General features: G+C 47.1%; 1 long non-coding RNA gene across 3 annotated transcripts; it reads left to right on the forward strand.

The window, feature by feature from the left end:
• Positions 1-1,035: 1,035 nt before the first annotated feature.
• LOC122901704 lies at positions 1,036-7,557 on the forward strand. 3 transcript variants are annotated; one of them, XR_006383658.1, is made up of 5 exons: positions 1,036-1,162; positions 3,214-3,324; positions 5,860-5,992; positions 6,361-6,447; positions 6,675-7,557. It is a non-coding gene; the product is annotated as an uncharacterized LOC122901704 (long non-coding RNA). The 3 variants fall into 3 exon arrangements; XR_006383659.1 differs by lacking the exon at positions 3,214-3,324; XR_006383660.1 differs by lacking the exon at positions 3,214-3,324 and having other exon boundaries at positions 5,917-5,992.
• Positions 7,558-22,504: the final 14,947 nt, after the last annotated feature.

Here is a 22,504-nt window from a genome sequence, read left to right on the forward strand (position 1 = left end):
AAGTGAGACCTGTAGCTCCCAGAGAGTGGGGGTGGGGGGCAGAGGGGAAGATGAGGGCCACCAATAAAAATTAGGCAATCAATTGCAACAAATGCAATCCCTACCTGCAACCCTCCCGTAATCACTGCACAGATAAGCAGCTGGTGGAATCACTTTGACTGTAACGACTAATTTTTAACATACATCTCTGGCTGAATCCATTCAAAGAATACAGAGATACACCAATGCATCTTTTTGTTACAAATTTTGAAATGTTTTAATTTTCAACCAGTGGTTTTAGTATTATTTTAGACAATGCCTTAGAGTCTCCTTTTGTAGCACTTTTCTTTTCCAAGACTCCAAAGTAATGCCCAGAACATCCCCCGGAATTCAAATATGGTGCCATGCCAAAGCCTACCGTAGGATTTTGTCTTGATTCGTGATAGTGAATGTCGAATGTAGATGGACGTATCCTCTTCTTTTCTGACAAAGCAGCACCACACATGCGACTTGTTTACAAGCTCTTTCAGGTCCCCAGAAGGGAAGCTCCCCGAGGGCAGGACGAGCCTGGGGCCTTTGTGCTCACTGGCTTCTCTTGGTGGGTAAGCACCTGCTCGCGCAACAAAGGATACGCGCTAATGGATTTCCTGTACCCTTAGAAGTGTATTTACTGGAAAAAAAGAGGGAGAGAGAAAAATTTTAAGTGGAAGTAGAATGAGTAAAATAAATATTACAGGGTGAGAACCCGAGTGAAGTCCCCACTTAAGGAAATATGTGCTTAGCACCCAAAAAGGTAGGCAGCTGTTTACAAAGAGAGAGAGAAGAAGTAGAAAAGTCTGTAGCATGTTTTCTCTTTTCAGAATTCCCCAACTACAACATAGTACTTCAGATTTTCCTGAGGGGCTTTCTCTGCACTCTCCAGTTACCCGGTAAGTACCGTGAGTACCATCACTGAAGGAGGAACCTGGCACTTCTACTCTCTGAACTAGCCCTGGCACCTCATGGAGATGAAATTCTGGGGCTTTCAATTTCCATGTGGTAATAGCCCCACGCACATCAAGCCTGACAGACTGTTTATGGGTTTTGGCAGCAGAGTGAGGTCTGTGCACAAGAAGGGCCGATGAGGGAAACTCCACAGAAGAATCTGGAGCGAGAGAAGCCTGGCCTTGCTGGGAAAGGGCAGGTAAGGGAGCAGGAACCCTGGATGCTTGCTAAGGAGGACGGCAACCGAGAGAGAGAGCCATTGCTAACCCCCAGGAACACTGCTGGCATTCGTCCTCCCCCAGACAATGGGGAAGCCCGTGGTTCTCCTCATGAGGACCTCCCTCAGGTCCTCAACCCCGTTGTTTGCTCAACAAATCTTCTGTGAAGAGAAAGGTCAGATCTTTAGCATCATCAAGAACAACTCAGTGGATGGAGAAAAGCCATCATACCACACGGCAATTATGGAGCCCGAGGACTTCGGTTGTATTTCTGAATGAAAAGTGTATTTTAAGGTGAAAATACACTCGGCATCCTTAGTCCCCTATAAAAAGGGGACAATGGTATTTCTTTATGCCACGCAAATGTTATCAGGATTAATTAATGCTTTTAAGGTGTGGACTTGAATTCAAAATGATTTCAACTTGAACCAAATGGAAGGCTTTTCCAACAACAGGCATATATCTAATCTTTCTTAACTACTAAGGAATTTTCCTTTTTCTCTGCTAAAATTTAAAAACCCTAAACAACAGAATATTTTCAAGCCTACTCTGTAAACCTAGTTATTGACGGCTGAAACAGTGCTCATATAAATACTGCAAGACTTAGTAATTTCTTGCAGAACCTGCTTCCTTAGGGAAAAGTGCTCCTTGGCTATTTTAAGCAGTGAGTTGCACGTTCTCTGAGTGAGTCTACTGTCATAGCAACTGATTTGCCACAGAAAAGCAAGAAAGTGCCTTAAGTCAGAAGTGCTTTTCCTTCGCCTTCGTTTGGGAATCTTTCCTTGGCTTTTAGAATTAAGTTTTGTGACTCAGATATCTATCATGGAAAATTTCAGCTAATCAATGATAATTCTGTGGCAATTATTTAAATTTCTGAAGTGCCAGATTGAATGGATCTTCAGATGCTATGGTTTAGCACTAAAGGTTGGGAAAGCACGCCAACCAGAATACCATAAAATCATGACAGATGCATGGGAAAATCAGCCTTGCGAGTCTATGTAAATATATCCAGAAAATTCAGATTAAAAACAAAACAAAACCCAGATCTGTCAGAAATTTAAGGCTCTGGATTACCTTAATTTAATTTAATTTATTTTTAGAGAGAGCAAGGGCTCATGTGGTGGGGGGCGATGGGGGGAAAGGATGGAAGGGGAGAGGTGGGGGGGGGAGAGAGAGAGAGAGAGAGAGAGAGAATATCTTATGCAGTGTGGGGCCCACTGTGGGGCTCTATCTCTGACCCTGCGATCATGACCTGAGCTGAAATCAAGAATTAGACACTTAACTGACTTAGCCACTCAGGCACCCTGGATTACCTTAATTTTAATTGACATTATGGTTAATCTGATCACATGTGGAATTATAAACTGAGTTTCATATTCCAAAAGAGTCAGTGAAACGAAGTCGCCCACATATAGACACAGGCTAGAGGGGGAACACGAAGTTAATCCTTTGGGCGGAAATGATTGAGTGTCCCTCAGTCAACAAATGACAAAACAGCCCGCACAGGGTGGGGGTGTATGATGTCTCTTGTATAAGAATACAGTTCAAAAAGGTTTCCTCCATGACAGCTGAATTTTCTTAAGTTACAAAGTGTTTGTATAACATGACCATGCACAAATCTATATATCCACCAAATCTGTTAGATGTAACTTTACCTCTTTAAAAAGGGGGGGGGGGTGTTAGGAGAAAAGGAATGCAAATCTGAAATCACATCTCTGAAATCCCCAGGGTCCAGAAGTATTTTGTAATTTAGGATTTTTTTTGGCTCCTGGGTGGGTAAAAAGGTAAATATACCTTATCATGTGTAAACACCCCCAGTGAGGTCTGGGCAGCACCCTGTGATAAAGCGAATTGATATTTCAGCCGTGGAACGTATGAAAATTCACACTGACTGTGATCCGTGAGGATCCAAAATAGCCTCGAGTCAATTCAGGGCAGGTTGTGTTGCTACATGAGGTTAGGTCCGGCCAGGCTTTGATATCAAATGAGTTATAAAAAGTCTTTCATTTATCAAACCTCTTTGGACTTCCAGACTGGCATAGAAGGGAGGATGACCCTGTGTGCTTCCTGCAATGACCAACGTGCTTCTCCGCCTCTACCCTGAGCAGAGCTGAAGGCACGTTCTGTCCCGACGGGACAGTAGGTGAGTTAAGGAATGGCAGAACTGCAGTAAGTCAGCGAAGGGAAATAGTGGTATTTGGAAACATCTGCTTTCCAGCGGAATATTCTTTATGTTTCGAATGAGAACAGGAAGCTGAGCAGATGGAGGAACTTAGCTGAGCTGTGTGAGTCCCAGCGCTGAGTTGCCACAAAGGAGGGCGATGGGGATGCTCTGCTCCGCAGCTGTGCGGGGAGAAAGTGAAATCTGAACAAAGGAATATGTAGCCATGATAGGTGGGCTCGTGTGACAGGCACGGTCATGCAGAGGCGAAGACTACGGAATTCCGCATCACTGAGCGGATGTCCTGAGTTCAAACTTGATGCTATTAATTGCTTAACCCATGTCTCACTGTCCCCATTTGTGACATGGGGCGAGTTATGTCATAGGGTTGTTAGGAGTCACCGATCAGCCAAAACCTGTCAATACTTAGCCCAGTGCCGACTGCATGGTTAGCAATAAAAAATAGAATAAAGTTAACTGTTTGCTACTGCAGGTGAAGATATAAATACCTCCCTCATCCACCGTGTTTAATCAACGTCGTGGGGCTGTGTGGGATTCCATACGAACACAGGGTTCTCTACCTGCAGTTCGCCTCTGATGGGATCGCTCTGAGCAGGGAAAACACACAGGAGAGGTGTCTCTTGAATAAGAAACTTGCTTCAGTTACACATTATCACAGCAAGAGGGGGGTTTTGTTGTTAAAGGAACCGACTTGCCTGCTCTGACCTACTGCCCTGACCTTTCCACTCGCTTGTGTGTGATTGTGGTTTTAAATCAACCAGTATATTAGGCCCCAGAATTCTGTGACAACCAAGTCCAGAAAACTATTTATTTTTCTTCTATAGTTTTCTGAATTAATCTAATTTCTTGGTTGTCATATCTCATAACTCACAGCTTTCCATGCATTGAGTTTTGGGCTTTCTTTATCCCCTTCACATAAAGCTACAGACCTGAAGACAGCGGGGTTTCCTCTTTCTTCCCCACAGCTTTCGCAGCAGAATGAATCCACATACTTTGCTGCCTTTTGTTGTGTGTGTGTGTGTGTGTGTGTGTGTATGAAGTAAACAACTAAACCGGCAAAATCTCTTGTGAACTTTCATAATTTTAACAACATCCGGCTTTCCGGGATAATTGATGCTAACTATTAGGATTGTGTTTTCCAAACAATGTTCTGTATATGATATACAAAATCCATATCCTATATGCCAGGGAGGAATTTCCTGTAGATTTGGCAAAAATGCCATTCTGTAATACTGTTCTACGGGGTTTTTTTTTTCTGTCCAACCATGGGCTTTCTCTCTTACTGTTATTGTTCCCATTATTTGAAATAAGTTACATTCTTTTAAATATAATTGTGTATATTTATTAGCATATTCCTGCATTCACTGAATTAATATTTACTGATCATGTAAATGAGGAAAATATGTGTTGTCTTCTATGTGAAATGCAAGGTCGTAAAAGGCACACTTTTGGTCCCCTGGATGCTTATAACGTGGAAGGAGAAATAAGACGGGGACACATGTAACTATGTATTAAGTAGTGCAGAATATGTAAATTTAGGTTTTGGTACCCTATAGGTCAGAAGAAAGTAAATTAACTTTTAGAAGGGCTGGTCAGGAAGGGGTTTTAGGAGATTTGGGATGTAAATTGCATCTGGAAAGGTTGGTTGGATTTCAACTGATGTAAAAGAGGCAGAAAAAAAATGCCTTTCACCGAATCTCTGAGAGAAGAAAATACAGGATATATTTAAAAGAGGGCCGTAATTCAGATGCACCGATTGTAATATACTTCCTCATTTCAGAGATATTAAGAAGTGGGCATAAATGTACAAATTAAATCAAGAAAATATAGCATTTAGTTAATTTGGCTGGAATGGCAGATTTCCAGAAGGCAAAAACTGACAGAAAAATCTGGAAAAATAAGTAGAAGCCAGATCCTGGGCACTCTCGAATGCCAGGGGAAGTATGAAGCCTTGCATGTAATTTGCTTCCAGATTCTTCTTTTTTTCTAATCACAGGCTATTAGAATTGAGGACAAGACCAGCTATGCTAGTCTTGAAACATAAAAGTCTAAATTCTGGAGTATTTATTCAAGTGATGCCCTTCAAACTGTTGGTCCGTTTTGGTAGGCACTCCCATTACAGACTTCTTTTTTGCATAAAGAGATACACATTTTACATGATTTTACTCACGCGCTAGGCACCACGATGTCAGTAATGAACAAGACAGTCTCACCCTCACATGCTTATGGCCTGGCTAGTGAATTTCCAGCACCGTCTCCCCACTTCCCAGACACCCATGTAAGATTTGGCTGGCCTGTCAATCATTAAAGATACTCATCGCCTCTGATGTCTTGGCCTTGTTTCTCGTCTGTGGTTATGATTTCCTGCTTGCTCTGCTGAACTGTGACTTCTTAAAATCCCCACACCCTGTCTTAACACCTACGGGACTATTTCCCACCGAACTTTTTTTTTCTTCAAAGCAGAACTATTTACAAATGAGCTTTTATTTTTAACAGCATCTCCGTAATTACATTACTAAAGGAAAAAATTCTGCATTTCGGATTCCCTCAAAGCCAGCAGGACCACTGCATGAAGGAGGTGATGGAACACAGATGGCGTCAGACATGTGCCAAACGTCCCCTGCGGAAGGTGATTATAACAACAAATGCACGTGGAGAAAACCTCTATTTGGTCTTGCAGCTCAGTATAGGATTTTTCATTTTCTTGAGGAATTGGCCCCTTTGCTGTGATGAAAGGTCCCTGTTTATCCCTTATAATATTCCTTCTTGCGGAATCTACCTTGTCTGCTTTTAAAGAGCTGTTCTAGTAGCCTCCAAGGTGGTTTCCAAGGATCCCCACCACCGGTATAGACACTCTTTATAGTCCTCTCTCCCATTGTACCACAATGGGTCTGTGTGGCTAATAAAATATGGGAGAAGTAAAGTTATTTCCCTTCTGGGATTACATGATAAAAGTCTGTGACTTCTGTCCTAGCCGTCTCTCTTATTCTCTCTCAGAACACCTCCTCTGAGGGAAGTCAGGACAGGAGCAGCCCTGTGGAGAATCCAAGTAGCGAGGTGCGGAAGCCTTCTTCCAGTCACCAGGTAAGTGGGTTCTGGATGCAAAGTCTCCAGACCCAGCCAAACCTGACATCTAGACTGAGGGAGACCATGAACAAGAACACCCCGCTAAGCCACCCCGAGATTCCTGATGCACAAAAACTAGGAGATAATAAATGTTTATTGTTTAAAACAGCTCCATTTGGGATAATTTGTTACACAGCAATGGGTAACTTATATACTCAGCTTTCCTTTGATTTGTATTTCCATAGTGTTTTTGAAGGTCCTGAGAACGCCCCCAAGTTTGTTGATTGGCCAGAAGGACTCACAAGACTGAAGAGAAGGTTACAGATAACTGAGTAAAGCAGCAGGGAAGATATTTTCACTGGGCAGAGTTCAGACACAGTCAGAATGGGCTTTGGAGCCTTTCATCAGAGGCCACACATGACGTGATTTCTCTCCAACAGCGACTGATAAGAACATGTATGGTATGTGTCTACACAGGGAATCCTGCTGGAGCCTCGGGGTCCAAGGTTTTTCTGGTGTGCTGGTCACATGAGCATATCTTGCTGTGCAACCAGCTGTGGCAACTAAAACTCAGGACCTCCACAGTGGAACTAGGCGCATAACTTAATTTTGATATTTGTGCAGAGCAACTTGACAAGCTAGTCCAGTCCTGCCCATTTTTCCATGTATACGCAAATAAAATCGTCATCTGACACCTAAGGGCCTGTATCCCCAGTGGTTGGCCAAGGGTCATTCATGGTTCCAGATTCTTCTGGAGATATGCAAGGAATAAACAACTAGAGCAGTTTTGTTAACCCTTTCCTTTCCACTAAGGTGGCCCACATCAGTTAGCATCAACTTCTAAATATGTTGACGAATGAGTCTTCAGAAAATTCTAGCCTCTGGACTTCAAATCTTCCAGCTTAGGCCCCCAAAATTGTGAAGCAGAAACAAGCATTCCCCTCTGCTCTGGCAGAATTCCTGATTCACAAAAAACTATAACGAGTAATAAATGACTATTGTTTGAAACCACCAAGTTTGGAGAAAGTACGTTATGCAGCAATAGACGAATAACACAGGGTAATATTTTCTTGTTTCTTTGCAAATCTGGCATTTTTTAAAAAGGATTTTATTTTATTTATTTGAGAGAGAGACAGAGCACAAGCAGAGGGAGGGGCAGAGGAAGAAGGAAAAGAAGATTCCCTCCCCATTGAGTAGGGACCCCACAAATCTGGCCATTTTTTATTGGACACCCAATGTGAACTTTATGTTTTGGGACACTGGATTTTGTTGTATCTCACTAAATAGTGTTAGATTTAGTTCATGGTTAGCTAAGTTACTATGAATTTGTAGAATCCTTTTGAGGATTGTTTTTGTTAGGGTGGGTCCAGAGCAGCCTTTAGCTTTGGGCTAATTTATCTCCACTGCTAAACTGGTAACTTTCTCAACACTGTTTCAGTGTTTTGTTTGTTCAGCAAACCCTTTTGGTAAAGGGCCATATGTAATATTTTAGGTTTTACCTGCCTATTTTTGCTGATTTTTCTTTGTGTGTACTTTATAATTTTTTAAAAAATATAAAAATAATGCTTGGTTTGCAAGTTTCCAAAAACCACCTGTGGGTTGGATTTGGCCCGTGGGCTATAGTTTGCCAACCCTGCCTCATCTAATGGCCTTCGCATTCCACTCTAGAACATGAGTTATTCCCAGCCCTGTATGAGTTCCAGAAACTTTTCTGCTTACTCATTCTCCTGGTTCTTTCCCCACCCCTGGCACCACGGCTTCTCTGACCTCTGATCTCTCTCTTTCTCACTCAGTATGACTGCAGGCTCTGTCTGGGTTCCCTTTCTCCATGTAGCAGCCTGCTATGGCCTCTAGAAAGAAGCCGCTTCCTTAATTGCAGACGTCACCTCCCTTATTCTTTGCTTCTCAGAGATCACAGGCTGTGTTTCCTATGTTTTCTTTTCTAGCTGATTCAGGTGGGAGGTTAAATTCAGCCCCTGTTACTTTATCTTGAGAAGAATCTTCATTCATTCTGGAATTACGTTATTACCAGTTCTCACATTTTTATTTGCATACATATACTTACTCCTATGTGTTGGTTTCTACCTATAATGAACATAAATTTCTAACTATTTTGTTCTGTTAATATCTTTATTGTTAAACACAGAACCATACCCACACACATGCACATCATCATAAATGCCATCCTAAAAGCTGGATGTCAGTGACCCTAGTCCTACCATCTTTCTAGTTGGGACAAATCTTAAATCATCTAGCTGCTGTGGGTCCAATTCTAGACCCGCATGGAATTTCCCTCTTCAACATCCTTAGTAGTATATACTTCTGAAGGACACATTCCACTTTTTAAGATAGCCTATTTCATTGTTGGACAGTGAGTAATTGTCAGACAATGTACATTATAATGAGCTAAAATGTAATTCTTTATAACAATGACTTTTTAATTTTTACTGAATTTGTGTTTAAACCTATATCCAGAGGACCTTTTCTTATCAACTCCTTCTAACCCCTGCTGTGCATTTTTTACTCAGTTTACAGATATGTATCATGCTAGGCTCTGTGCTGAGCTTCGGCTTCTCTCACCGGAGAAGAAAGGCAATGTCCCGGTCCCATGCATCTTTTAGTCTGATGGCAGAAATGGGAGTACAATAAGCAATTGTGCAAATACGGGCAAAATTACAGTGTGCTGTGTGCCACGAAGAAGTGGGGTGCAGACACTACACAGATGAGCACTGATCTGGTCAGCGAAGTGAGGGAGTACAGTCTTCAGGGAATATGGGTGGAGATCCAAAAACCAAGTAAGAGATAATCTGACAAAAGGGGTGAGAGCTTCCAGGAAGAGAGAACAGTCTTGCCAAGGGTACTGCGGCAAAAAAGAGGAATTGGTGTTAAATTTAAATGCAGGACTTCCGGGTAACCTTCCTAAAAGCCTCTACTTACTCAAGGAATGAACTCGATCTCAGAAATCTCACTATGTAGTCAAACACACATTTCTGATATTTTGGGGATATTGCAGGGAAGCAGATTTTATTTTGCTGTAAAAATACTTTGGACATCCTTTGCTGTAGTATTGTCCCCACCTTAGGTTTTGTGGAGCTCCAAGCTTATACTTTTGGGGCCCCCTTTAAGAGAAATAATACAAATGTTGGATACAGAGTTAAGTATAGGGCTTGGAAGAGGTCCTTGCAATTGAGAGGCCCTGACCTGACGCTACATTAATTTCAGGGTAAATAAATCTACCCCCTGCCTTGAGCTCTTCAAAGGGTGCATAACCACTAATTGGTAATGTTATCAAGGGAGTTCAATATGTTGTGTTGAAATCTGGACTTGCCATACGTCTAAGATTACCCAAATGCGAAGATTTTGCATTTACTTGGCCCTTAAGTTTGAGAAGTGCATAGGTCAGAGTTTGACTCTTTGTAATCTTCACCACCACCACCCCCCCCCCGCTGTTTATAGCATGAATTATCTGACAGCCAAACAACGGTGCCATGTTTGGGCTGAGTGTGGGTGTGGATGTGGGTATGTATCTTAACAGTTTGGTGGGGGGGCTGTTTGTTTTTGAGAGAGAGAGAGGTTTGGTGGGAGGGGCAGAGGGAGAGGGAGGGACAATCTTCAGCAGGCTCCATGCCCAGTGGGGAGCCCCATGTCACAACCCTGAGATCACGATCTGAGCCAAAATCGAGTCTCATGTGGAGCTGGAGCCACTCAGGCGCCCTGTGGTATGTTTCCTTTCGGTTCTTGGTTGAAAACATCTGAAAGTTAAATGTCAGCTTCAACCTCTAGCCGTTTGGTTTGTTCTAGCACCTAAATCTCAAGCCGTAGAATCTGAACTTAAGCGGTTTCTGAACCAATGCTCGGGTTTGATTCCCGAACTGACCAACGTGTGTACGTGGTGAACGTATCAGGAGTGGCCGAGAGGTGGCACCTCCCCCGGCCCCCAACGAGTCCCCTCAGACCCCTTCCTGCTGGGAAGAGGAGGAAATGGGTGCTTCAGTGCCTGGCTCTCTTTTCCGCTGCGTCCACCGTCTGTGTCACGGTCAGAAGGGAAGGAGGACGCATTACCAATAAACTCATCACCTCCCCGCCGAACAAACACAAACAAACACAGAACCGTCAGAATCAGGTACGCTCGGAATCATTGTTCTAAAGCAGGGATAGCCCCAACAACGAGAGAATAATCACCGCGGCCCCATGACTTGGGTGCTTTTGCCTTCCCAGGCGAGCTGCTTGGGCAGGTCATAAAGCTCTTAGCAAACTTTAATTAGAGCTTGGAGGTAGGTGAGTTCCATGGCTAAAGTTCCTGCCATTCTGGTCACCAGGAAAGGAAGATCAGGTGAGGCTGAGTGGTCACTCCGTGGCCTCCTGATCATGGCATCCGTGGTGGCTTTTCTGGTCTGTCAGGTTTCTGGGAATCTGACTTGTTAGCAGCTTTGCCGGGCCCTGCTCCCTCGCTTGCAGGCACCTGGGTTCCCTGCTAATGTGTTAATGTCAGTTCGCTGCCCCAAGGCTCAACCATGTCAAGTCTGGACCTGTTGACTTCTTTTGGAGTGAGTCTGTGAGGGACATCTCCGAGCCCAGGATAACAGTCCCGGAGGCAGGTAGGCTCCATGTGAGGCCTCGGCGGGAATGATGGGCAAACAGACAGCTCTCTTCAGTAGGAGACCACGGACTGCACATGACTCCACATTGGTTTAAGTTTTTTCTGCTTTATTATCTAAAACAGTTCAAAAATGTATTTTTGCTATTTACATATTTTTAGAAACTACCACTGCTTTCAAGAAGAAAAATTTTAGGGCTAGTAAGGAAATAAGAAATAAAGTCTCCTTGAAGATATGTGAAGACTTAGAACTTCCCTGTCCTGGTTGTTCCCTACCCCACTCAGACGTCTGGAGTACTGTTGTGCCCCCCTGAGGGCGGGGCGCTTCTTCCTTGGCCTGGGGACTCCGGGATCAAGGATGACCTAAATTCAGTCTCCGCCAGTTTCCCAGACACCTGTAGTTTCCATTAATACTATCCATGCACACATACGTTGATGCGATCTGCCTCAAATCTATGTGATTTATTTTGTTCCAATAATCAGGAGAAGGGACAATATTGTTTTATTAGACAAAGAGTGATTCCCCATTATTTATCCTACAACAACCCTTTTCCAACTCCAGTGGCTTCCATTAGGTCTGAAACTCTGGGGCGCAGAGAATCAGCCTCTGTCCACCGAGACGTCACATGTACAGTCTTGAAAACTATGATTTGACTCCTTCTCGCTCCCTTTGGCCTGGTCTCAGCTCTCCTCATTTCTTAGTCCGTTTTTTCCCTTTGTGTTTTCACTGTCTATCTCTAGGCCTCTTCTCTTTCACTGATGTCTTAAATTATCGAAATCAGAATTTCACATACACATTCATCTTTCATTGTGGTTTTTGTCTGAGGATACCTAACAATTTACCTTTATGCCTTTATGCTTTTTTTTTTTTAAAGATTTTTATTTATTTATTTGACAGAGAGAAATCACAAGTAGATGGAGACGCAGGCAGAGAGAGAGAGAGGGAAGCAGGCTCCCCGCTGAGCAGAGAGCCCGATGCGGGACTCGATCCCAGGACCCTGAGATCATGACCTGAGCCGAAGGCAGCGGCTTAACCCACTGAGCCACCCAGGCGCCCCTATGCCTTTATGCTTTTTAAAAAACGTTTTGTGTATAAGAATTCCCAATTGATGGCTTTTTTTCCCCTTTTTTTGATCTAATACGTTGATTTAGGAAAGGTGACAATGACTCCTGGTGCTCTTCTTAGATTTTTTTTTAAGATTTTATTTATTTGACAGAGAGAGAGAGCACAAGTAGGCAGAGGCAGGTAGAGAAGGGGCGGGGGAGAAGGCTCCCTGCTGGGACTCGATCCCAGGACCCTGGAATCATGACCTGAGCCGAAGGCAGAGGCTTTAACCCACTGAGCCACCCAGGCACCCCCTCTTCTTAGATTTTAACTGATTGCTCAGAATTCATCTCCCTGCAGGTGAAACATTTTCCCCTAAAATTCTGAATTATTCTTACATGATTGGAAGGTCATTCTTTCATTCTTCTTTCTGCTTGCCCTGTCCAGTCCTCTCCGCCATGAGGTGACACTGTACTCCCTGGAAAGCCCATGTTATGAATAATTTACTGACAGACAAAACAAAAGAATCGTCCTAAGACATGTGCTTGGCAGGACAGCTTCTACCGGTATGGGCTCTGGATGCTAACACCGGGACACTGCCCTTGTGGGGACAGAGGTGGCTGGATTGGTGTCTCAGTTTGCTAGAGCTGACAAAGTACCCTTGACTGGGTGGCAGCTGGCAGAGCAGGCAGAGGGCGAAGCAGGTTCCCCACTGAGCAAGGAGCCCCACGCAGGACTTGATCCCAGATCCTGGGATCACAGCCTGAGCGGAAGGCAGACGCTTCATGGGCTGAGCCCCCCATGCATCCCAGGGTTGGTTTCTTTTGAGGCCTCTTTCCTTAGCTTGTGGGTGGCCCTTGTTTCCCTGTGTGTTCACACTGTCCCGTCTGCGTGCATCTGTGCCCTGTCCTCTTTTTATGAGGACACCAGTCATTGCACGAGGGCCCACTCCAGTAACTCCCGTTCATTTAATGATCTCTTTAAAGACCCTCTGTCCAAATACAATCAGGCTCTGAGATACTGGAGGTTAGGGTTTCAGTGTAGAAGTGTGGGGGCGAGGAGACAGTTCAGCCCGTAACAGTGTATTATCAACCCGTCACGTAGATGCCAGATGCCCGACAACAGCAGCGACCTGCGAAACAAAGCCCCAAACCCTCCGAGTCTGCAAAACTCAGCCTGGGGAACCCCAGGAGGGCCCAACGCTGCAGGCCCCTCTCTGACTTTACAGACTCTTGGTGACACATGTGAACAAGCCACGTACTGATTCCCAAGCCGCGGCAGGTGTGCGGAGTAACCGCCCACCAGAGAACAGCCCTGCGAGGGCCCGGGGCAGCCACAGCGGCAAGTCGCTCCGCCCGACCAGGCCGCCGCAGGGCCTTCGAAGGGCAAACGGCGCGTCCCTGGCCGCGCGGCGCCCCGAGAGCAGACAAGAGCAGTGCTTCCCGGGTGTCAGGGGCAGGTGACGCGACCCTCAAAGACCCAGAGCAGAAGCCCGTGGAAATTTTCTCATTAAATATAGTTAAAATTGGGCGCTGGAAGGACACGAGCTTCGGTCGTTAGAGTAATCCACGGGCGCAGACGGAGCATCTCCCGGGTCGGCTGGATAAACGCTCCGTCTGCAGACCAGGTCCGGCTCGGGATTCGCGAAGATGCCGCGACAACCCTGACTGCGAACGTGGGAAGAAGTTTGGGGCCTTCCCTTCCCAGGGCCCCCCGGGGAGACTCGACCCCCGGCGAGAATGCGGGTCGCCGCGACTCCCGATCGGGCCTGGGAGCCCTGCGCGTCCGCCGTGGTTACCGGCCGGACCCCGCGCGCCGCGGACCAGCCTGTCCCAGCCTCGACGACGCTCCCGCGGGGAGCGCGGTTACCTGCCCCGGCTTCCGCGCCGGACCCTGCGATGCGTTTCGTGGAAGCGCTCACCGCACCGGGACGTTCATCCCCGGGTGTCGGCAGGTCGCCGTGTTCCGGGGGAGCCGGAGCCTCCAGAGCGGGCCGGGCAGGCCCCGGGGCTCCGCACCACCCCCCACGGCCCCGCACGGCCCCGCGCTGGACAGCGCTGGAACGCTCCGTGCGCCCGGCCTCACCGCCCCCCGCTCGCCTTCTGGGGCTCGTGCCTGCGGCCCCGCCGGGCCGGTCGCGCCGTGCGGAGCGTCTCGCGCGTTCCCCCGACGGTGGCCTCCGCGCCCGGCCGCCGTCCCTCCCGCGGCAGACGCGCCCGTCTTCGTTTCCTGCTTGTTAGGGCCCTCGGGACGTCTGCGGGCCGCGCACCTTGCGCGGGGACCCCAGCACCTCCTTGCGGTCACCCAGACGGCTGGGCCGCAGTTTGGGCGGCGCGCGGCGGCGGGTGCGGCCGACGGTGACCCGCGCTCGGGCTCGTGTTGGGGACGGGGAAACCCGACCCCTCGCGTTTGCAGCGTCCGCCCCTCCGGGGCAGGGAGTCGGGGACGCACGCGGCCGGCCCTCGCTGGTCGGTCGGAAGCTTCCAGCATGCGGCCGGCTCCGGCCCAGGGGTGCCGTTTGGCCATGAGCGCGGAGCGGCCTCTCCAGCTGCGCAGGGCGCGCGGGCGGCGCACAGCCACCAGACCGGCTGGCCTCCAGCTCCCCTCCCGCCTCCAGCTCCCCTCCCGCCTCCAGCTCCCCTCCGCTCAGCCGACCTCACTGCATCTGCACAACATCTGCACAAACCCCGAAACAGCTGCGAAGTCACAGGCAGGGAGTCATAACGTGGGTCTACTCAGAAGTTGTAAGGGTCACTGACATGAAGGGAGCGCAGAATCCTCAGAATTGGCCATGTGTGCCCACAGGCCGGCTTCAGGGTGACGGTCATGCACCCTCCGAATCATGTTTTCAAGCCTTTGCTCAGCCCCCCCCCCGCCCCTCTGCGCACACGCACGTGTCAGACGCGTGCTGCGGTGTCTGTGGCTCAGCAGTTTTCCTCAGTGAGAAGTCACGGAGCCCCCCGTCCCCCATCCGGCCTCCTTTCTCGCTTTCCCATGTGCGGGAGTGAGAAGATCTTGAACTTTAATCAGGAATTTGGGGCTACTCGTCTACCTCCCAATAAGATGTTCTGTTCTCAACAGATAGTCAAAAAGTATTGAACTCTCGTCTCCTGCACTATGTGAGAAATACCTTTTGTCCTATCACCGGTGCTTCTAAATGTTCATTAATTCTTGCACAAACAAGTCGAGAGCATTTTGAATATAGAGGAAAGGTTTTGTCTCGAGAAGAACTAGTTTTCCTGCATCGACAAGTGAGGCTGGACAGAAGGAGGTGTCTGGCCTCACGCGACCCCTTCTCTGCCATAATCGCAGGCCTGTGGCGGGTCCCCTCTCCGGGATGGAGCTCTGCCCCGCACTGCCGCCGTCTCAGAAGCCTTCACTAGCCATGACCCAGATCGTACGTGTAGCTGTGCTGGTTTCTGGGACTTAAGGACTGAAAAAAACCTGAATCTGCAAAACAAATAAATCAGGTGCCTGGGTGGCTCAATCAGTTAAGTGTCGGCCTTCAGCTCAGGTCATGATCCCGGGTCCCGGAATTGAGCCCCGCATCAGACTCCTTCCTCAGTGGAGGGAGAGTCTGGTTCTCCCTCTCCCACTGCCCGAGGCTCCCCCTTCTTGCTCAGTCTCTCTCTCTGTATGTCAATAAATAAATGAAATCTTAAAAAACTACAGTAAAAAAGACAGACGGTAACAACTCCTAGTGAGGAGGGAGGGAAACCGGATGCCTCGTGAGTCGTGGATGGGAATGGAAACTGTACAGACACTATGGAAAGTAGTCGGACAGTTTCTAAAACGCTGAACATGAACTTGCCACATGACCTCACCTTCCTGCTCTGAGGCACCCACCTGAGAGAAAGGAAAGGTGCGTCCGTTATAAAAACAGGTACGAGAATGTTCACAGCAGGTTTATTCATAATCGTCCCGAACTGGAGAACATCCCAATGTCTATCAGCTGGTGACTGTAGACACAAAATGTGGTCTGTCCACACGCTGAGATATTCCGCAGCGACAGGAAGTTAAGGGGATGACACGGGCTCTAAGGCTGGGGAGCCCCGATGACGCTGTGCGGAGCGAAGAAAGCCAGCACGGCAAACTACGTGTTGTAAGGTGGCATGTGTGTGAATTTTCTGGGAAAGGCCAGTCTAATAGAGATGGGAAGCAGAACAGCGGTCGTTTGGGGGCGGGGATAGAAACTGGGGTTGACTACAGACGGACACGGGGTTCCTTTTGGAGCGAGAGAAAGTTTGCACATTTTGTACGACTGTAAATTTACTAAGCATCATGAACTTGTAAGCTTTCACATGGGTGAATTTTACGGCATGTAAGCAACGCAACAAACAAAACTCTGCTAATTCTGTGTCGCTTTTGGATTCCCCGCCTGTTTGCAGATCCCAGTGCTGCTGGGTGTCTCCAGGCACTTCTTTTCACCGGCAGGTGAGGAGAGCAGATAGATATGTTGCTGGAGGAGGCAGGGGCCTGGTCAGGCTGGAGGAACCCAGAGAAGCATTGACAGCCGGCATGCTGGGTACGTAGTCTGTGGGCAAGGACGGGGCTTATTCATGGAGTCCCTCCCTTCCTTTCTTAGAGTCGGCCCAGGGAAGGGATGGCGTTTCTGTGGAGGAGGGCGTGCCTCCGGCGGGATCCGCGTGCCGGGGAGCTACCCCCAACCATCGCACTATCTTGATTCCAGTAGACGAAGACCCGCCTTGTTAAATGGGAGCTTGTCTTACTGAAAGAACGAGACGGATTCTCCGACCACTAATCTCTTTCTTGTCAGATGTCCCGTCTTCAGGCCCGAACAGAGAAGAAAGCCCGTGGGGAATCTTCTAGTTTTAACTTGGGCTTTTGATGTTGCCTTTGAAGAAATACCTCGGAACTTGCTCCAAAACAGCCCAATATAAGGTGGCACATCCTGTAAGGGGACCAGCCAGGAACTGGGGGGGCAGGAACTTAGACGAGGAGTCTGTGATCGTGTTCTGGCCCCAGGGGAAAAAATAAACGACTTTTTTCAGATTTCCAAGTGGCAAACTAGAAAATGAGAAAGTACACAGTGTTCTAATTTGGAGTACTCAGAAAATGACCGGCCCGAGAGTCTAGTCTGGTGCCTTAATTTGCTTCCAGCCACAAGCCTAAGGAAAGTTTTGCCCTGGTGGTCTCGTTGCTCGGCCCCATGGCCCCAGCTAACTTTGCGTTTTCGTGTCCTTTGATTCTCTGGTGTGTACCCGATATTTTAAAGGTGTATTTGTGCTTTAAAAATAACAGCAGGGGTGCCTGGGTGGCTCATGTGGTTAGGGTTAGGCTTCGGTCATGATTCCAGGATGCTGGGATCGAGTCCCTCATCAGGATCCCTGCTTGGCGTGGAGTCAAGCTTCTTGACTTGGCTTCTCCCTCTCCCCTCTACCTGTCGCTCCCCCTGCTTGGGCTCTCTTTTTCTCTGTCCAATGAATAAATAAAATCTTTAAAAATAAATAAATAAAATAAACACAACACGAACACTTTTTTTTTTTTTTTTTTTTTAGTTGTGATAAGAACACTTAACATGAGAACTGCCTTGCTGGTAAGTTTTTAAATTTACAGTCCGGTATTGCTGACTGCAGTCATGTTGTTGTCCAGCAGATCTCTAGAATTTTTTCAGTTGATGTCACGAAAACTCAGTAGCTGTTGCACCGCAGCTCCCTCCCTCCCCCCAGATCCTGGCAACCAACATTCTACTCTCTGTTTCTACAAACCTGACTGTTTGGACACTTCACAGAAGCAGAATCACGCAGTGTTTGTCCATCTGCATCTGGCTTATCGCACTTAGCCTGATGTCCTCCAAGTTTATCCACGCTGTCACATCAAGCAGCACTTCCTCGTTTTTAAAGACGAAATAGTGTCCCATAATGTATTTATGTCACATTTTCTGCATTCACCCGTCGTGGACACTTAGGTTGTTTGCGTAGCTTCGGATGTTGTGAATACTGCTGCAACGGACGTGGGAGGCAGATAGCACTTTGAGACCCTGATTTCAGTTATTTTGGACAAATACCCAGAAATGGGATTGCTGGGTCACATGGTAATTCTGTTTGTAATTTTTTTTAAGGAAGCTGCGTGCTATTTTCCCAGCAGTGAACACGGGCTCTCACTTCTCTACATGCTCGCCAACAGCTGTCTTCTGTTCTCTTGACACTGGCCAAGTGTGGGGCGCTATCTCGTTGTGGTTTTAATTTGCATTTCCCTGATGATTTGTGTTTGCCCTTCTATTGCTAGTGCCTGGCCGTGCCTAGAACACAGCAGATGTTCAATAAATACTTGTCGAATCAGTGGCTCGAGTTTCAATAACACCATCTTTACGACACTCACGAATGAAGATTCAGTGCGTGCTATGGTGGTGGAGGCCGGGGCGTGGGCAGTTAGTGTCTATCACACAAAGACACACGGTCCCAAGGCCGCGGGGATTCCCTCTGGTTTCATGTTAATAAGCTGCCAAAAATGGCTGGGACCTGGGGACTTAGAAAAGTTCACCACAGTGGAAAAAAAAAAATAGTGCTTTTAGAAGAAGCTAAATGAAAATATCTTGCACAATCTTTAAAAAATCATTATCCTAAATATTTGCATTTTCTGAGTGTGTGTGCTCCCGCGCAAAGGCCAGGAATGTTTTGTTTCGTTTTCTTCCCAACCCCACCCATGCTTCAAGGTTGCGTCTCCTTCCACAGGCTCGGGTTCGGAATCTCTCACGCCTTGTAGCACATTTTTTTCAACAAGTATTTGTGCTCCCTCCGTGGAGTCCCCGTACCTTCGCACTGTTCTCCCCGCTCACCCTACTCCGCCCCACCCTCGTCTCTGGTGGCAGCTCCCTGCTCTCCTGATCAGGCCTTGTCCACGGCGAGTTCTGAGACAGCAGCATCCTGGGGTCCCGTAGGGAAGCGGACGCGTCGGTGCTGCACATGTGCTTACCAGGGCTGGTTGCTGACATCCTTCCATTAGCCTCCGACGGCTTTTGGAGGCCGGGAAGCCAACCGGTGAAGTCACTTATGGACCCCAGGTTCTATTTAAAAATAGCTCCATTTCTAGAACCTGGTGTCCATGCATACATGCTGTGATTCCATTTTAAAACAGAAAAGCAATATTTTTTTTTTCCAGAAAACCTTTATCAACTTGACAGATATAGAAGGAGTATTTTCAGTTGAGCAGGCTTACCAAAACAGTGACTGACTTCAGAAGGCAGGCAGAGCTGGGGTGAAGTTCCCTCTCTTTGTTTGATTGTTACTATAAAAATATGGAATCAATATTTCACACTAGAGAATGGTGTTTATAAAATGTATTGTTCTGTGTGGATATACCCCCAATTAATATTTTATAGGAACAAGGCACAGTTAAAAAAACAATTTGAACTTTCATTAGTTTCACTATATCTGTGAATACTTTCAGTGCAAGGCTTTCTCAGTATTTGCCCAAACTCTTACCGGCGTGAGCATTTCTAGAAAGATCATGGTTTTCCTTCTGTCTGTGCGTGCCCTGAGGGAGACAGCCACGCCGGCTGGGGGGCATATTTGTGTAAGCCGGATTCCGTCCTGACTTTGGCAATGAACACATGTGTCCTCTGGAACAGTCACCTGAGATACCAGCCTCCCGTCGGAATCTGAATCATGCGGGACGTGGACATCATGACTTGCTGTCAGCAGGTCGTAGGCTCTCCTGTTCCCTCCTCATTTGCAAGGCCCATGACTGAGGCTCTTGGGTTCACTTCTTTTTTTCTCTCCATGCAGCTGTGCTCAACTGCTTTCAGAAGAGCCTGGATCAGGTGTCTGGAGTCCGGGTGACCACCCGCTGGACAGGAAGGCTATGATCCCATGCTTGGGCTGGCCTGCAGGGTGGGACCAGGAGGTGTGGAGACACGGGCACAGGAGGAGAAGTCACAGGACGGGGGTGAGTCCTGTATGCTCAGCATCTTGGGGCACAAGGAGAGAGTAGACAAGGGGGTGAAGACAGACGAAACCAGCTGGGCTGGGAGAGCTGTGCGGAGCTGGTGGGTCTCCGAGCCTTAGAGCTGTCACTAGGAGCCTTAGGTCCTTACACAATGCAGCCTCCCGCCCCCAATCCATAAATGCCAGGATACTCCTAGCAGCCCCACTAAGGGCTAGTTCTGGTTTAAAACCTTCTTTATGGTATAGGTAAGGAAATACCAAGCAAAGATGAGCTCTCTTGGGGTGGAAGGGCATGAGAACATTGGGTCTAAAGTGCGAACAGACGGGAGCTCCTGTAAGCCCACCTCTGTTCCTCCGGGTTCTGCCACCTGCAGGGTTTAGCTCTGCTACTGGTGTCTTCATTTCCCAGAGCCCCCAGGCTTTAGGACTGTGTCCTGACTCTCTAGCAAGGCTGGGCCTCAGGAAGGCAGAGCTAAATGCCTCCGCTCCTTCCTTTCAGTCTAGTTGCAACATTCTTCTAAGTTGGAGGAGGAGAGAGTTACCAGGGCTAAGCGAATCGGAGACAGAGGTTAGGCTGCTTTCTGATTTTGCTCAGGAAGGGCCGGGCCTTTCCTCTGCTTTTTAATAGACAAAGATAAGAAGGCAGCAAAAAGGCAGTGCCGGTGGCTTTTGGCAGCCTGGGTTGTATGTTAAGAGAACCCTGTGCTGCTCCAAACCTGTCTGCCTTGGCTAACAGTTGTGCCGTTACTGACCTGTCCCTCACGCCTGCTTGTTTTGTCTCAGATTTATGTTTGTTTTTAAACCTTCCTGGCAAGGCAGGTATGCTCGTATGTCCTGAAACACTCTTTACCCATCCCCCAACTGAGGCTTCTTTTCTATAAAGAGAAAAATCCTTTAAGGTCTTTATCTAATATCCGAGGTGCCTGTTAAAGAAATCCTACTGCTTTCTCTCCCTGCCAGTCCGGACCCTAGTCCCGCCGCTCCAGGACCCTGTTTTATTTACGGTAAGGTGTCCTCGAGAATGTTAGCCTCTCCATCACTCTCTCCCTGCTTTGAAAACACCTGCCGTGGGATTTCCCTTAGACTGAAGCACCAGAAGCTTTTCACTTCCTCTTTACCAGTCCATTTTGCACACGGTACCATGATTCACGTTTCTTTTTCACTTTGCCACAGCTTACGGGTAGCTCTTGTGTCAGCCCCGGCAGCACGTCTCCTGTGCACCAGTTTCCAGCTCGGTTTTATCACCACCTGTGTGTGTGTGTGTGTGTGTGTGTCCTGGAAGGAAACGACTCCCAACTCCAGGTTCCAACGAGTCTTCATAATGTCTCTTTTTGCATGTCCATATTTTGTAATTTTTGTGTGTGTTGAATAACATAACATTGTTTTTATGCCAAGAGAAAATTAACAAAATAACTTAAATAATAAACTCAAGCATGGAAGAAAATATGTGAAATTTCTGTCTCAATGAATTCCCCTATTCACAAAAATTTTGTTGTTTTAACCTAGTCTGCTTTTGTTGGCCAAGTACGTCATTCTGTCATTCTTGAACAATCCTTTTCCCCCACCTTTTCAGTATTGTAAGAAGCCAAGAACGTAAGAAATTAGCTTTAAAAAAAAAAAGGAACCAATTATAACAATCAGATAAAAATGCTGACGACACACAGAGAGCTACAGTCACCCCGTGGAGTATACACCACGGTCCCAAACCCTAAAAGAAGAATCACTGCGGCTTACTCATTTTCATATAAATATTATTTTACCAATATGCCTACTGACCAAATTAGTTTGAAACTAAATACCTTAGCACACTTTGCATTTGGTCAATTTTTACTTGGTGAAATTTCATTTAGCCAAATTGTTTTGGGTCACATTAGCTGCTGCAGTTTGTGAAAATTGAAAGGTCTTTGCATTTCCAGGGCTTGATATGCTGATAATTCACACAAGTGATGAACTCGGAAGCAAAGAGGATGCTTTCACCCGTTCTGAGAGCCAGTTCAGTCTGCCTTCTGGAGTACGCCCACCACTCGTAACGGCTTGATCTAATATTTCAGAGACAAGCCAAGGTTCCATTCTGCAGTGAGAGGTATAAGTGTTCCAAGAAGTATGTGGCTCTGGTGGAATGTTGGGCAAATAGAAACCAGAACAAGAATAAGCTGGGATCTTTCCCATCACTTAAGGTGACCACTTAGTCCGTAATGAACCTTGGGGCTGCTCTGGCTATAACTGATGTAAGACTTCCTGCCTGGTTCTCATGCACGACAAGCGCGTGCTGCGATCTCATTAAAAGCTGAAGTGACACTAAACCTTTGCAATAAAATAAGAAAGAAACCTTCATCCTTCAAGATGTTGAGTTTCCAGGGAAGTTGGAAAAAAGCTAAATGAATGATGGGGACTTCTAGTGGCTGTAATGCCCATGTTCACGGCAGGAAGCTGTTTCTCCTGGGATGAGAAGGAGGGTAAGCGGCAGGTTTAGAGTTTAGTTGCCTAAATGGCTGGTATGCAACTCGAGAAGATAATCTGGAGTCT

Source organism: Neovison vison, chromosome 3 (assembly GCF_020171115.1).
Source record: "Neovison vison isolate M4711 chromosome 3, ASM_NN_V1, whole genome shotgun sequence".
Classification (NCBI taxonomy): domain Eukaryota; kingdom Metazoa; phylum Chordata; class Mammalia; order Carnivora; family Mustelidae; genus Neogale; species Neogale vison.